This window comes from Palaemon carinicauda, chromosome 7 (assembly GCF_036898095.1).
Source record: "Palaemon carinicauda isolate YSFRI2023 chromosome 7, ASM3689809v2, whole genome shotgun sequence".
NCBI lineage: Eukaryota > Metazoa > Arthropoda > Malacostraca > Decapoda > Palaemonidae > Palaemon > Palaemon carinicauda.
Window position 1 is genome coordinate 79,363,526 of NC_090731.1, and position 18,094 is coordinate 79,381,619.

The following is an 18,094-nucleotide window of genomic DNA, read 5'->3' on the forward strand; positions in this document are numbered from 1 at the left end:
GTAGCTCTGGTAGAGCGGAATATATATACATGGGAAACCACAGTGTGGCGAAAAGAGAATTCAAATAGATAAGTAGTTTGTCGATTTTCTGGACGACGAAGGGATCGGTGTCCTTACATGATAACCACTAAAGGTAAGCATCTTGCCGTTGTCTTGGAAACCAATAAAGAATGTAGCGAAGAAGAGATTGTAATGTTTGTCAAGAAATTGGAAAGCAATAAAGAGATATCAGAGTATAAAAGAGTAAAAAGGGTACATCTGGTATCTGGCCATAAGGGAGAGACTCAACTCCTCCATTTGTTCACATTGGCAGGAGTAGTAACCAACCGAACCAAAAAGATTATTAAGAAAGTTGTTAATGAATTTATACTCTGCCAAAAGTACAAAAAAATCATTAGGTATACCAAAAGTTGCCATCTCAACAGTGGCGGAATTTAATCAAAAGGTCACAGTTGACCTAAAGCAAGGGAAGGAGGATAACATTCTGTGGATGGTAGACGCCTTCACAAAATTAATAAGTGGAGTTGTGCTAAGGAACAAAGAAGCAGTCACTGTTTTGCATGCCATCACCCAGAACTGGTGCGAGAAATACGGATATCCTACTGAGGGATTTTGGGCAGACAATGGATCAGAATTTCAAAATAAGGAAATGAAAAGTTTGGCTTCTGCAATGGGAATTACGATCAGGTTTGGCCCAACATATTTCCCTTGGAACAAACGAAATCATTACAGTGCTGATCTAACTGTGAGGAAAGTGATGGAAGAGAATGATAGAATTACATTAGATGAAGCAGTTTCAAAAGCGGCCTGATGTCATAATACCAACATAACAGTGAAAGGATATGCCCCATTACAGTTACTCACTGGGAGAGCTGTAGTAGTTCCTGGTATAACAAGTGGAAATGTAGCCACCGAATCTTTAATCTCGGAGTCAGAAGCAGTCAAAAGACATATTGAAAATCAAAAAGAAGTGAATAAGAAGTATAGAGAAATTGAGTATCATGAAAATTTGAAAATTGCCTTAAACTCAAGAAATGCATCTTTTAATGATTATCTATATACACCTGGGGAGAAAGTATTTTACCAGCACAAAGATGGAAAACAATGGTTTGGTCCCGCTACGGTGGAAAAGATGGAAGGGAGAAGTGTATGGATTTTAGCAAATGGAGATATGGAAAAGGTATCTTCTTGTCACTTACAACCTTACGGAACGTTAAGGACTTCAGCTCATGAGAAAAAAGAAGATGAGATTGGGTCGAAGGATGAGGCAGCTCTTACTGACCAGTCCGAGAGTGAGGAAATTAACTTAGAAAAGAGAGAAGAAGCGACAGTTGTTAGTAAACCTGATTTGGCAGAAGAGAATTATGACAAAATGACTGTGAAAGATCATCTTCCATCTGAAAAAAGACCAAAGAAAAGTAAAACTATAATTATGACCTTCAAGAATAGCGAGGAACACAGAGGAAAGGTGACTGAAGTGACAAACCTAACTCAAAGCGCGAATTCGTGTGCTTCATAAAACTAGAGGGAGGTAAAACTATTGAAGTTGACTTCGAAAATGAGATAAGGGACTGGAAATATCGGATTAATGAAAAAGAAGAAGAAACTGAAGTAAGAGAGACTAAGGAAAATTTCGAACTAGATAACATTGGTACTTACTGGATGAAAATGTCAAATGACGAGTGCTTGGTAGAGGAAATAACCACATATGTGGTAGAAGTTCCAAAGGGTCGTCATCATGAGCCTGAAGTTATAAAAGCTAAAGAAAAAGAACTTGAAAATTTTGAGTATTATGAAGCATTTGAAGAAGTAAAAGATACAGGACAGAAGAAAATTGGTTCAAGGTGGGTCATAACTGAAAAAGAGAGACAAGATGGGTTGAAGACCAAAATAAAAGCAAGGTTAGTTGCTAGAGGATTCCAGGAAACTGAAAAACCAAAATCATATTCCCCAACCGCCTTGATAGAGTCATTCAAGACTTTCATCGCAGTATCAACTAATGAAGGATTTGAACTGGAAAGCGTCGATATTTCAGCAGCTTTCTTACAGGCCGAAAAGCTGGAGCGTGGTGTGTTTGTTGAACCACCCAAAGATGTAAAACAGGAAGGAACCATTTGGAAACTAAACAAGCCAATCTATGGGCTTAAAGTAGACAAGATTTTTAAAGGAAGAGGAATGAAAACACTGCACGGAGATAACGCCTTCTACTACCTCCATGACAGCAGATCATTACTTGGTATGATTTTATGCCATGATGATTTTTTATTTCAGGAAAGAGAAAATTTGTGGATAAGATCAAGGATCTTTTAATGAAAAATTTCACGATTTCAAAGGAGGAGTCATCCGAATTCAGATTTATAGGGATTGATATAGTTAAAACAAGAGAAGGAATAGAAGTAAGCATGGAGGATTCTGCCCAATCTATTGAAGAAATCAAAGAAATAAGGAAAATTGGAAATGACGAACCTCTAACAAAAACCGAATATAAAGTTTTCAGGAAGTATGCAGGAAAATTCCAGTGGTTGGCGGAAAATGTCCGACCCGACTTGGCTATTGTTGGATTGAACATGTCTATGAAAAATATAGATGCTACGATCGGTGATCTAAAGAGAGTAAACAAGATAGGGAAGAAAGTTAAATCAAGAGAAAGCAAAATAAAGTTCGGTAAAATAGGGAAGAAAGAAGACCTGAAAATGTATGGCCTCGACGATGCAAGTTACAGATGTGACTCAAAGTCAATTGGTGGTAACTTGATTTTAATGGGAAACAAGAAAACTGATATAGTAGCTCCTATATATTGGAAAACAAGAACAATCAAACAAGTGTGCCATTCTGCCAAAGAAGCCGAAACGAGGAACTTAACTAAATTAGTAGATGACAGTGTTTATTTAGCAAAAGGTGTTGAACAACTTATGTTTGGAGAAAAAGGAGGAAAAATCCCAGTAAAACTGTTCACAGACAGCAGACCAGCGCTGGAAAGTATAGCATCATCAAAACAGGTAGGAAGAAAATTGTTAAGAAACACAGTGGCAGACTTGAAGGAGAAACTAATTCATAAAGAAGTAGAATCATATAGTTGGCTGAATACTAAAGACATGATAGCAGACATATTAACAAAGGAAAATAAAAAAGTGATGACATGGTGGAAGTCTTAGTTAAGGGAAGACTTAGAGTGGCTTTAAATGAAGACAATATTGTTCATTTTAAAAACGATGAGTTCAGGCTAGAAATTGCTAAAATTAAAGAGAAGGGAAATAGGTTTTGATTATATGTGTAATTTCTTTTGCAATTCTTAGATATTTATGCAATGAAATGTTGTACGTGAAGTAGACTGTTGTATTTCTTTTATGATGAAATGCTATTGTTTGTATTCATATTACAATGTACGTTTAGTTTTAGCTTGATAACAATTTCATATTTGTTACAATATTTTATCCATTTTATTATAAACAGTAACTTCTGTATAGATCTGTTTGTTTAACGAAGTAAAACAAAAAAGGAGGGCGGGGGAATAACAGATAACAATCCTTATTGCTTGTTGCCTCCTAACCTTGGTGTCTCTGAGACTCGAGCTTTGGTATTGCTCCCGTGTATGTTTTAATTAATAAAGTTCCTGTGTGAAGAACTGACGTGTCCCTCACCTCCTTGTGTACTATACTAGCTTGTTTGGAGAGGGGCCTTGGGTGCTGATCATGTGATGTATGGTCAGTCTCTAGGACATTATCCTGCTTGATAGGCCAATGTCACTGTCCCTTGCCTCTGCCATTCATGAGTGGCCTTTAAGCCTTTAAAGTGCACTAAGTACATCCCATTGTTTCTGATGGATGGTCTGAATGTAGCTCCTGTTGGAAATTTTGGGCCTACTGAACAGTAAATATGAAAATGGGACAATATAGTGGGGTTTAAACTTTCAAACAACAAGCCTTATTAGTAGCATGAGTGGGAGAGTTTGAACTTTGATGGCAGTGTCAATATTTGGTTTCACCTCGTGTATCATGATCCCTCCAGTGCTGTTTGTGAGGAATTTTCTTCACTGCTCTTCTTCTTCACAGTTTATACGTAGACTTTGTTATTGTTCTTGACGTCATGGCTGGGAAAATGTGAGTGATGATTCTTTCTTAAACGAGTGTCTCAAGATTAATACTATTGTGTTTATTTTGTATTCATTATTTTACCTTAAGTATTTAGGTACTTTAAATCTCTTAAATACAACTCAAGTCTGCTAGTCTAGGAGGTATGGTTGACCACACACGTAAGCCCAACTTGCTAAATTACATTTTACTATCATTTTTTGTTTTGTATGCCAGATGTTAAGAGTTAGGATTATCTTTGTACCCTGGAGTTGCAAGATTTCTCCTTGTATTCTAAATAAGTGTATTGCTTAAAACTCACAAGTCGCAAGTATTTCAAGCCTGTCCTAAATGAGGGTTGGCACCTCAAGACCACTGGACTACGCATCGAGATATGCTTTTTTGGGGGAAGGAGGGAGGACGCGGCTGACCTGAACTCGACCTCACAAACTTACAGGCCACGGTACTAAGCGGAACTGCCAAGCCTGGCCCCAGGGTCAACCTCGTGCTCCCACTCTCCACCACTAGCCTGTCCCCTTGCACAGTAACTAACCAACATTCACGAAGGAGGAGGTCAAGCAGATAACTGGAGTGTTAGTGAAAGGCAGCTAATTCCAAAGAACGTCTGTTCTAGTCTGGGGGCTAGTTGGAGGGGGCCATTGACTTCGCAAAATAAGTGCTGTAGGCCTAGTGAAGCAAAATTGAAGGCCACCACTTTCAGGACACGGGCGCCCCACAACATAAAATCTTGTGAGTTCAATTAATGGCCATTCCCCCTTTAGATAAGCTTCTATTTGTCTCATAAGTTAAGTTTAGGTATCATTCTGGCATTACATCTTTCGGGCTGCGTGCATGGAAATTAATGTACTTATAATTTTTGGTCTTGGTAATTGCTTGAGGTTACTGACCACATGTTGGGACCTCACAGCAGCCTACCGCACAAATTGTTTATCAGAACATTTTGATTCTATTTATTCCGTTTGAGGGTTAATCCCACGAGTTGATTCCGTTTAATATTTTCAATATTTTGTGTTGTAAACTGATTCTCTTTTCACTTATTTATTTACCATGTGAATAAATCATAACTGAGTTACTGATACTCTTTTCAATTATTAATTTTGCTATGTGTGTAAATCATTAATGAGTTACTCTCATCCCTTTTTGCTGTAATAAATTATTTGGAATAGATTACAAACTTTGGTATCTTTAACCCCATTATATGAATTTTACCAATTTATACTATAGGACGGGCCAGAAGCACCCGAGATGTTGAAAGTAGTAACCCACTGTAGATATAGGTAAGTTGGTATCAGCGAGTGTACGCTCTTTAACTTAGTGCTTTGAAGGTGAAGATCCCCATTTAACTTTACTTTATACTTTTATACTCCACTGCTCCCATTTTTTTATCGTCTCTAATTGCATTAACGTAAGATACCTGTCCAGTATCTCACTGGGGTCACTGGGACGGAGTCGAAACAGAGCCTAAGAGTGAGATGACTATAGACCTAACAAAGCTAGAGTAGGCCATAAATTACTTTTATTTTCACGTGTGGAGTTCTCCGGCCTTTGGACAGTAAAGTTTCCCCCTTTTGTATTTAAGAGTGACGGTTATTAAACTGTGACAGTAAAGCTATTAGCAGGGTGTTTGTGCCTCGAGTGTAAGTACTCATTATCCTCCCCTGTTGATCCTTGTGTGCCGTAGGGAGACTTTCCCGGACTAAGTTCCTACTCAAACATTTAATTAAATAAAGATTCTCCACACTGTTCACCATGTTTGAATCATTGGTGTTTGTAGTTAATTTGTTAATTTTCTTCCCCAGTAGCAATTTAGGCAGTGAGAGAAGAGGAAGTATTGAGGGCCTGTGCCAGTACTGTTTCAATTTCCAAGTCAAAATCCTATGACTCACAGTGACCCAATCTATGAAGTATATTTGTGAGCTACTTGCTTTGATATAGGTGGTGTATGGTTTTACAAAGTATGATGTTATTAGGTAACTTTCTCTCTTAGTTTGTCACAGCATGGCAGATGTCCTGGAAATGAAACAAACGGAATAAGTACAGGATTTATGACAGAAAACAGTTAAATAGGTAGAATTTGATTGACTATGGATATTGTTTCAAATCTGTTAGAACAAAATGGTGGTTAAAACTCTTCTGACCTATCGAAAGCACCAGACATCAGCACTTCTCAGACTTTCCACATCTACTTCATGTGAGATAAGTCTTTAGGAACTTTACTTTATTAGGTCTGTTGGGAGGTATTCTTCTGTTGCCCTAGGAGGTATTCTTCTGTTGCCCTGGCATCCAGATCATCAGCTGTAGGAGGCCAATGAAGTGATGGTGAATTGTCAAACATCCTGTGAGCATCAATGCGCAAGTGCAACACAACATCCTTGAACTTACCAAACCTATATGCCTGTCACTGCTTCTGCAACAGAGATTCTTGTGATGTACACCAGGTTATAGGTTATGCATACCTTGTCTCCAGCAATCACTTTTGTTAAAGCAATACACTCATTAATTTCGTGTCTTTGAAGTGAGTTTTAGCTTATATCTTCTGGAATACTGATTCGGAAATCCACAGCTCTCAAGTTCTTGGATGTACAGGTGGCGCAGCGTTCCAAGTTACACTACTTCCTTCTGTCCAAGTACCCTTTCACATATGAAATCTAGAGCTACATCAAACCAGCTTTAATGATCTTCAAGCTTTTCATCCTGCTTGTTTTCAATACTTCTGCTGGCTTGATCATGTAAATCATTCATATGTCTCAACTTGAATGATCTATGACAGGGCTTGGGGAAACGAGCTTCTCTTGCAAACAAATCATTGCCTGCAACCTTTCAATGTAAACGATTGTCTCTTATTTCTAAGGCTATGTATTTTATATGAGTTCAAGGTGCTGCCTTTCCCTTGAAAGATGCAAACTGGACACAGCATTTAGTCCTGAAAATTTTCATCTCAAGCTTTTCACAAAAAATGCATACTGGTGGAAAAACTTTCTTCGAAAAGGTTGTGATTTCTTATAAGTCTACATCATCAAGATCGTCTGGAATTAACTAACACAGCCTCCATACGAGTGAGTGGATTATAAGGCTGAAGGAGCTGTTTCTCACATAAACAATATAACATCTCAAGATTTTCTTAGGGAGGGGACACCTGATATTGTAAATTGGTATGAATTCTCAATGTTGTATGTCCCTCACATGTAAAATGCATACAAGGGGTGGCTTCTGCAGTTCCTCTAAGTTGCAACCACGAACAGTTCTGGGTTTATTTGCTTTTGACATGATTAAGCCACCACTAACAACTAAAATTAAACACAAATAAAACATTATTCAAAATCACAGTGGTCTGCACGTCCTATAACTCAAAAAAGTCTATACTGTCAGTTGATAAACTTTAACACAACCACTTAATTTTTAATAAGGTCACTACAAATACCTTCACCTGTAAGAAAGCGAGAGTTATTAGTCCTGTAGAAAACATGAACTAATTTGCAAAATAGTTGAATTAATAATTCATATACAAGGAACAAACTCACACAGCAAAGTCAATATAAAAACAAATTTTCTCAAAATTTTCGGATTTTTTTCATAAATTATTATTAACTTTTTACCAAAGTTAAATTGTTCACTTTGGTTTAGAAACTGCCTACACATTCACTTTCCACCAAGCAAAGAAGATATCCAATAGATCTGTTTACTTAGGTGCGGGGTAGATAACAATAAGGGGAAAATTTTTAACTTGGTGTCCCTTTAACGTGACCTTTTGACCCCGATGACACCATCAATACACTAATTGAATAACTAATGAGTTATTGTGAAATTGTAGGTCATACCCAATTCAATGATTCCTAATTTGTACCTACAACTAATTTCTTTGCATAAGAAAATGAGTTTTATAATGTCCCTACCCCCAAATTTGTCATCCTAAGAAATCCGATATGGCGGACAAAAAACTGCCAAAAGACCCTCATGGGACAATTTTTGAAATGGGAACAAAGGAAATTCTGTTCCCACAGACCTCAACGATTGTAAAAATGCAGGATAGAAAAATGTATCATTGGGGTGCATGGGGGACTTATGATTTTGAATTGAAAAAACTAGCAGAAAATACTAACCATTGTGGGATCCGTGTGTACGATATGTTTTCCCGCGCAGTTATAAAGACGTGCGGAGCCTATTGCAGGCCCTTGTAATCTGGGTATCTGATTATTAAACAATGAATCGTCATCGACTCTTCTTCCTCAACCCTAAGATGGCGCAGTGAGATATGAACCTACGCCTGTGGAGCGTAGATCAGGATGGCACCACCTATTAGACCTCGTCTTGCAACGCCCTCCAGGAGGGCCATCGCAACTCCGTCACTTCGTCAGGCCCGCGACACCATTATCTCCCAGCAACAAGCTATCATTGCACTGCAAACCCAGGTGGCTAACCTGCCGGTAGCCAGAGTGCCACGTGTGTCCAATGCTTCAGCTCCTGAGAAGTGTGATGTGGAAATGTCTTCAGCGGCGTTCAGGACATGGAGGCGGTCTATGGAGTGCTGGATACACCTGAACAGGTGGCCTAGTTTGGAGGCCGTCATGCACATCCGTCTTCTGTGTGTGCCAGCTCTACAGAGAGCTTTAGATGCAAAGTTCTCAGCGGCCCAATGGTCATGTGTGAGCCCCAAGGAGGCATTAGATAGCATTGAAAAGCTAGTACTACGGTCATCCAACCAAGCAGTGCTATGGAGCGAATTCTTTAATGATGTTCAGGCCACGGATGAGCCTATCAATGTGTATTTTCAAAGGTGTTCTCAGTTAGCTCTAGATTGCAAGTTCGAGTGCCCACAGTGTAATTCCGATCTGTCTGAATATATGCTATTGCGTAAAGTGATGGTAGGGTTGAATAATTTAGTGCTTAAAAGAGAAATTTTTCAAAGTTATCATAGGTATGATAGCGTAGACGCCCTCAGGGCACAGTGCATAGCATTTGAAGCTGCGGTTAGGGATGTAGGTGAGAGCGGGAAAATTTCCCGCCAAATTTCAAGTTATCCGCCAGTCGAGGCAGCCAATGTCACGGAGGAGGGGGAGTGTGCAGCCGCCACTATCCACCGTGCTGTGCATCGTACGCCGCCAACGAGGTGCGGCAACTGTGGCAGTTCGCACTCCGATAAGAATTCGTGTTTGGCCAAAGGTGTTACTTGTTATAATTGCCAGAAAGTGGGGCATTTGAAGAAATGCTGTAGGGGCAAACGTAAGGTCCTGCCAGAAGTATCTAGTGCTGTAGTGATTGCATCTACCGCCGTTGCGGGACAACCGTTATTAAATGTATCAGTGTCAGTGCCGGGGGGGAGGAGGTGTGTACCCACCACCGCCGTTGCCGATACGGGGGCCCAGGTTTGCGTCGCTGGCAGCGAGCTGTTGCAGCTGCTGCACCTCGACCCCGCGAAAGTTGAAAAGCAGCAGACGCTGAGAGATGTTGCAGGCATTCGTTTGAAGTGTTTAGGGGCAACTAAGTGTTGTGTATCATTAAATGGTCGATCCTCTATGCAGGAGATTTTCTTCGTGAATTCTGCAACAAATTTATACTTGTCATTGTCAATGTGTAAAGAGTTGGGTCTAGTCCCAGCTACGTTCCCCTATCATCTCGCCAGTGTTGCCACCGTTGATACAGTAGAGGAGGTGGATCTCTCACGTCCGACAGTGTTACCATTCCCCCCGCTGGAAGAAAACGTTCCCTTACTTCAAGATTGGCTACTCCAACGTTTTTCGGCGACAACCTTCAACACCTCCAAGTCACCCCTCCCAGTTATGGAGGGCCCACCCCACCGCATCCACCTCGTCACCGGGGCCATACCCTATGCTTGCCACACACCTGCAGCGGTCCCAAAGCACTGGGAAGATGAAGTCAAGGCTCAGCTGGAGGAGGACGTACGTAGGGGCATCATCCAGCCAGTACCACCGGGGGAGGCCACAGAGTGGTGCGCCAGAATGGTAGTAGTGGCCAAAAAGGATGGCCACCCGAGGAGGACAGTGGATTATCAGCGCTTAAATGCATGTTGCAAGAGGGAAACGCACCATACACCAGCACCCTTTGATATAGTATCTGGTGTACCTGTTCGAAGCTATAAGACTGTTGCAGATGCGTTCTGGGGTTTCCACCAGGTGGAGTTGGATGAGGACAGCCGAAGACTGACAACTTTCATAACCCCATGGGGCAGGTACCAGTATCGTCGCACCCCGATGGGCCATTGTGCAGCTTCCGATGCCTACACTCGACGGTTTGATGACGCAATTATGGATATTCCTCGCAAGTACAAGTGTGTAGACGACACCCTTCTGCATGACATGAGTGTTGAGGGAGCCTTTTGGCACACCTTTGATTTCCTGGCTACCTGCGCGAAGAAAGGCATTACCCTAAAACCAGAAAAGTTCTCATTTTGTAGGAGAGAGGCTACCTTTGTTGGTTTTCACCTGGGGTGGGACTCGTATGAGCCTACAAGTGAAAGGTTGGCTGCCATAAGAGACTTTCCCATGCCAGCCCAACCATCAGTTACGGATATCAGATCCTGGTATGGTTTCGTCAACCAGCTGGCACCCTTTTTGGCCACCGCGCCCCTCATGGAGCCCTTCCGGGAACTACTGAAGAAATCTACAGGAAAGAAGGTATATTGGGACGAACAACTGCAACACAAGTTCCGACAGGCTCAAGATATTATTTGTCGGCTGGCAAAGGATGGACTACGGTATTACGACAAGACTAGGCCTACAGCAGTAATCACAGATTGGAGTAGGGAAGGTATAGGTTTCGTTGTCCTGCAACAGTACTGTGGTTGTACCTCCCTAGAGACCCCTTTTTGTTGCAAAGGGGGTTGGCGGCTGGCTCTGTGTGGGAGTCGTCACCTGTCTGCTGCCGAATCCGGATACGCAGCAGTGGAAGGAGAAGCTTTGGCAGTGGCCTGGTGTCTACGGAAAGCAAGATTGTTTCTGTTGGGATGCCCCTCCCTCATTATCGTAACAGACCACCGCCCACTAGTGAAGCTTTTGGGGGATAGGGCCCTCACAGATGTGGTGAACCCAAGGTTATTCCGCCTTAAAGAAAAGACTCTGCAATATAAGTTCACAATAAAGTACCTGCCAGGAAAGTGGAATTCAGCAGCCGATTTTCTATCTCGGTACCCCTCCCTAACGGCAGTCCCAGATAAGGAGGACACCATACAAGAAGAAGATATCTCCGCGGCGGTAGCAGCAGCAACAGTAGCTGTATTGAGCCAAGATGACGGTATTACAATGGACGAAGAGATGGTCATGGACGCAGCAAATAATGATCCCGTATACCAGTTGTTGCTCGCAAGAGTCCGTGCTGGGGACTGGCCTAAGCAAAAATCCCAAGAACTACAGTGTCTTCGACCCTTCTACAGCGTAAGGGACAGGTTGGCTGCTGCACAAAGTATGGTGACATATACCCATGAGGAGGGGGCAGTGAGATTAGTGATACCTGACTCATTACGTAATAAAGTAGCAAGGAACCTGCATGCCAGCCATCAAGGGCTAGATTCGATGTTACGTCGTGCAAGAGCAACCGTGTATTGGCCTGGAATAGCAGGCGACTTGGAACAATGCCGAGCTTCCTGTGATGTCTGCAACCTGCACACGCCTTCTTCACCGCCAGAAGTCATGATTGTTACCCCTCCCCCTGAGTACCCCTTCCAGCAGACGGTGGCTGATCTCTTTCAACTCGAAGGACAAGTTTATTTGGCCTACGCTGACAGACTGACGGGTTGGCTAGAAATAGCGCATTTCCCCAAGGGAACTGGTTCCAACAAAATTATAGCGAAACTACGTGGCTACTTTTCCAGGTGGGGGGCTCCCGAGCAACTCTCCACTGATGGAGGCACTAACTTGGCTAGTGAGGAGATGATGGACTTTCTTAAGAAATGGAGGGTTACCGTCCGCCTTTCATCTGCTCATTATCCACAGTCAAATGGGAGGGCAGAGGCTGCTGTGAAATCCGCCAAAAGAATCATCCGCTCGAACACGGGGGCCAACGGTAGTTTGGACAACGACAGGTGCACACAGGCAATGCTGCAATACCTGAATACGCCCTTGAGAGAGATAGGCAAGTCACCAGCTCAACTAGCAACAGGAAGAGCACTTCGTGATGGTGTTCCTACAGCAAGACAGCAGTATAAGGTAGATCGCCACTGGAGAAGAACCCTTCGACAGCGGGAAATATTGATGGCATCGTCTAGTGACAGATTTCCCCAATCACCAAGACAACGCTCTTGCAACATGACTCCATTGCATGTGGGCACCCAGGTTAGGATTCAAGATCCCGGGACTAAAAGGTGGGACAGATCAGGTGTCATCATCTCCCATCACCCATACCGGCAGTACACAGTAAGGCTTGACGGGAGTGGAAGGTTATCATTGCGCAACAGAAAACATTTAAAGGGACAGATAGCTTGTCCCACGCCCAGCCCACCGTCTGACCCAACCCCTAGCACCACACCAGCTGACAGCAGCAGTGAGAGCCCGCCCAGGTCTAGCTCCCCCACACCCAGCCTACCCCGTGCTACAAGACCACAACGCTCCAGGAAAGAACCTGGCTGGCTCACTGAATTTGTTAAATAATATGTAATTGTCATTGCTTTTGTGTACTGCTAGCCTATAAATATATGATTTCCTTGTCCACGTGTTATTATGGATTTTTTTTTTCTTTTTTTTTTAAAGAATTATTGATAATTCATGCTATACTATACATCTGATAGTGTTGCTCACATTGCTTTGTTCTGCGAATGTTTTAATTTTTTCTTGTATGGCTATGTTTGCAGTATGCAGTTGATCCATTTCTATTATGCCAATTCGACCCATTTTATTAAGCAATTATTGATTTATTTACTCTGATTATTTTTGTGTAGCCAGATGCTACATCGTGCATCCTATCTGTTTTGTTCCTGATTTACCCCATTTGATAATTATCAGATTGCAGTGTAATTGTTGTAATTATTACATGTCAATCTTGGAGGGGCATGTGGGATCCGTGTGTACAATATGTTTTCCCGCGCAGTTATAAAGACGTGCGGAGCCTATTGCAGGCCCTTGTAATCTGGGTATCTGATTATTAAACAATGAATCGTCATCGACTCTTCTTCCTCAACCCTAAGAACCATGGATACTAAGGAAGTCATAAACTGTGGCTATGTAAATATACAATCTGTTGGTAATAAAAGTATTCAAATTCGAGAAGTTGTAAATGAAAAATATTTTGACATACTAGCATTCTCTGAAACATGGTTAAATAACTTTGATAAGGCTAGGGTTGCTGATATGACCCCCAACACACATGCTTTAAAGATGAAATTGGAAATGATGAATCGTAACTATTCGTAAGTAAAACCATTGTAAGCTTAGAAAACTGATAGCCCTAACTTGATCTATATTGGAATGAGTTTATAGTAAAGAATTAATAGTTTTAGTGTTTGTTTGGTAAATTCATCAAATAGGCCTACTGGTGTTTTATGATAGCTATTGTGTACAAATTGTAATTGGTCACATAAAAATCTTCCAAAAATTATGAATCTGTTGTTGCTACAGTCTGCTTTCAGATGCCAGGAAATCACATCTAAGGGTGTTTTCTTGTAAAAATTCAAAAGTTATCCGGGGGAAGCCCCAGACCCCACTGTCAGTGCCTTTTTCAAACTCTAGCCCCCACTCCTGGAAAAAAGTTCTTACGCCTCTGATAGGACGTTGACAGTCGGCTGTCAAGCAAGCGGCTCAGCATTAGTATCTCCCTTCACCACAGAGCCACCTAACGGATTGGTTCCACTGGTACCCCCATTGATGTATGTTCAATGCGTGAGGGCTCGGCCAGACCAAGCGCGGCTAGCGGCGAGGTTAGCGGCAAGAGGTTATGGCGGCAAATTGAAACCTTAGGTATCTTATGTAGGTGGCCAGATAGGAGCCGCGGGCTAGCGGCGAGGTTAGTGGCAAGAGGTTATGGCGGCAAATTGAAATCTTAGGTATCTTATGTAGGTGGCCAGATAGGAAGCGCGAGGCTTCCCGCGGCTCCTATCTGGCCACCTACATAAGATACCTAAGGTTTCAATTTGCCGCCATAACCTCTTGCCGCTAACCTCGCCGCTAGCCGCGCTTGGTCTGGCCGGGCCCTAAGGACTGTTTGTATTAAGGAATTTCTTCTTCTGCAGTGCCTCTGGTGCGTTTATGTCCTTTCTTTACACAACAGAATATCTGCAAGGCAATAACAATCAGTTGCGAACTTATAAGCGAATGATTGCTGTGGACCCTCTAAAGCATTCAAAATTATCTCTAATTTCTATCACTTTTTTACTCTAATATGATCTTATCTTGGATCCATGAGATATCCGCTTTTGATTTTTCATCATTATCAACGTTTATATCTACATTATTATCATGACTATCTATATCAATACATTGTATACTTATTTTCATTATTATTACTATCTAAGAAGTCATGACTATTATTCACACTACTATTCAAACATTTGACACATAATCATGGCATATTCGTAAATAACTGTCATCATCGTGGACGAGACTTCGTGATGAAACGTCCTCAATTAACCTGATTTTCACAGGTACATATTTAATGTGCCAAAAATTCCTGGACAATCAAATACCTTCTTGTCCATTTGGGACTTAGATCAAAATTTTTTAACCAATAATTTAAGTTTTTTTATCGTGTATAACAACCAGAGGATAATCCCATAAGACGTACTTAGAGTGACAAAAACTATTGTCAATTTGTTCTTATTAGAATTGTATGATTTTAATTTCCTTGAATAAAGTGCAAAAAGGATGTATAATATCATCCTTCCATTGTAACAAATTTCCCAATATCCCATACTCTGATTCATCTGTTGCTAAATATGTGTTTACACAAATCAGAAAATATGAGGATTGAAAGCTTAAGACACCTCTTTTGCAAAACCTGAAAAGCATTTTCCTGATCAAAATCACAAACAAAACTAATATCTTTCCTCATTAAAGAAGTTAAAGGAACTGCTATAACTGAGTAACTTTGATATACAAACATCCTATGATAACCAGTCACCCCTTAAAATTTTGAACCTGCTTTACTAAAGTAGGAACTAAAATATTGACAAAGGATTTAACTTTATTTTGAATAACTTTCAATACATATTTAGATACAACGTAACCCAATTGAATTGAATAAATTTGAAAAAAAAAAAGATTCATATACTTTTATTTTCAAATTAAATTGAAGCAATCTTTGTAGCATTAATTAGAGTTTATATTAATATTCTTCCAAAGTGCGTGAATAAATTATCAAATTATCCAAATAAACAAACAAGATGTGACTTAACATATTACCAAAAAGCAAATTAATAAGTCTCACAAATGTAATAGACCAACAACATAATCCAATTATCTCAACATGAATTAAGAATTACATTTAGAGGTACTATAAGCTGTATATTTGGTCGAGTGTTTCAAGAGGATTTTGATGAAAACCACAAAGTAAATAAAAAAAAACTTGAGGTATTTATATTTCCCTAATGGATCAATGATGTTATCAGTAGCCTACAAGGCACCAGTAATCAATCAGGAATCGTTTCCTCATTAAGTTTACAAAAAGCTTCACAAGTTTATCTTTCGTTGATATGCATAAAGGCAGAAAATTATATGGACTTGTGACGTACCTGGGAGAGGTATGAATCACCGCAGAGCTCCCGAATAACTATATTTATTGAACAACACTAGCATGTACCCTATATGCCCCCAAAGAGTCACATGAGAGTGACAATTGCATGTGTACATTCAACTGCTTTTCAGTTAGACTAATATTGGCATAAAAAATTACCACATCATAAAGTAATGAAAACAGAGTTGAAATTCGCGTTTGTTACTTTCATCGACTTTTGTCATTCAAGTTGAAATGGAATCCAATGGCGGTTACCATGCGCTCTGCATAAAAAAACAGAGAGAGAGAGAGAGAGAGAGAGAGAGAGAGAGAGAGAGAGAGAGAGAGAGAGAGAGAGAGAGAGAGAGAGAGAGAGAGAGAGAGAGAGAGAGCATTATTCTTTCATTGCATGTGCATTGCTTGTTGCGCGTACATTACGCCCCCTACAACTGAAGCAGACATGCATGTGAAAAAGGGTGACCTCAGACCTGTCCTAGAGAGTCGTGCTGTTGGCAGGTCATCTTGCAGCACAACGACGAATAACAAGGAATAGGCCCATGTTACATGAATGAGGTCATAAGTGGTGGCTTGTAAGTGTCGGTGTGCATGAAGACATGGTTTGTGGTGTAGAAGTATGTCGGTAACTGATGGTTTGCTGAGGGTTTGAAAGTTCCACGGTAGGAAGTGGTGAAAAAAATAAATAAATAAATAAATAAATAAAACTGCACAGGGATGACCAGTAGGTTGCCATACACCATTTCTGCCACTGAAACATTTTCAGTCCGGGGAGGACCCAAAAAGGTTTTAGAAACCATGTGGATTTATTGCACCGAAACATTATTATTATTATTATTATTATTATTATTATTATTATTATTATTATTATTATTATTATTATTATTATTATTATTAGCAGCTAAGGTGCAACCTAGTTTGAAAAGCATGATTCTATAAGCCCAATGACTTAGAAAAATAGCCGAACGAGGAAAGGGAATAAGGAAATAAACTATATGAAAAGTAATAAAAATATAAATAAAGTATTTTATGAACAGTAATGATACTAAAGCAATAAAATATTTTGAGAACAACGTTAAAACAGATCTTTCAGATTTAAACTACAAAAACAGACTTTTGTTAACCTGTTCAGCATAAAACATTTGCTGCAAGTTTTAACTTATTATTATTATTATTATTATTATTATTATTATTATTATTATTATTATTATTATTATTACTATTATTATTAGAATATCAAAATGCTATAAGCCCAAGGGCTCCAACAGGAAAAATAGCCCAGTGAGGAAAGGAAACAAGGAAATAAATAAACTAAAAGATAAGTAATGAACAATTTAAATGAAATATTTTAAGAACAATAGCAACATTGAAATAGATCTTTCATATACAAACTATAAAAGCTTCAAAAAAAAAATATAGGAAGAGAAATAAGATATCCTACATTGAGGATAAAATAGAAACGTTCCAGCATTCCGTTGCCTGCAGGCTTGTAAGGATTAATCTGATGTGCGGTGATTATTTCTATCATTATTATTATTATTATCATTAACTGCTAAGCTAAAACCCAAGCTGGAAAAACCCGAAAAAGAGGCCGTCTGAAACCACCAGGACGCTACAAAGTCTGATAATTAGGTTTTTTTTTTTATTTTATTTTTGCCTGTTCTCTCAAGTCATCCAATTATTAAAAGGCCTTTTAAAAATTGTCTTGGTGTGTAGTATTTGTAAGGACAATGTCCTACAGCATTTTACTCTACGAATTCCCTTTTTTCACCTATGCAGATTTTCCTGTTATTTCATTGTAAAGGTTACTTACATCATCATGTGCAGAATCATCTCTTCTTTTTATTTATGTACCATTTATCGTTGTATGTTAATGCTGGGCCTTGCTATTTGTAAATATGTTAACGTAAAGAAACACAAATGCCCAGCATATTTTACCTGTCTGCGGCAGTCAGTCACCTGCCCCAGGGGGGCTTGCTACTTATCCGTCTGCAGACTTCTATGTCAATCACCTGTTCTGAGAATAAAGATCTCTCTTTCAAAGTAAATTAAAGTAAATTCCAATCAAATTCGCTTGTGGGCTGCATAAAGCAAGGCAATCTTTACAGAACAGAACAGAACAGAACACAATAAAGCATCAGTCGGCAATGATCTATCTTTTGCCCCTCACAAATCAACGTACCATCTACAGTCAGATGGCAATGGTGGTGAAGAAATGAAAAATTATAGAATTATGAAAAAAAACAAAAAAAGTGAGATGTTATTATATGAAGCAAGTGACCTGGAAGATTAAAACATTCTATAGCAGAATTAGAGGCAGCTTATTGTACATACAT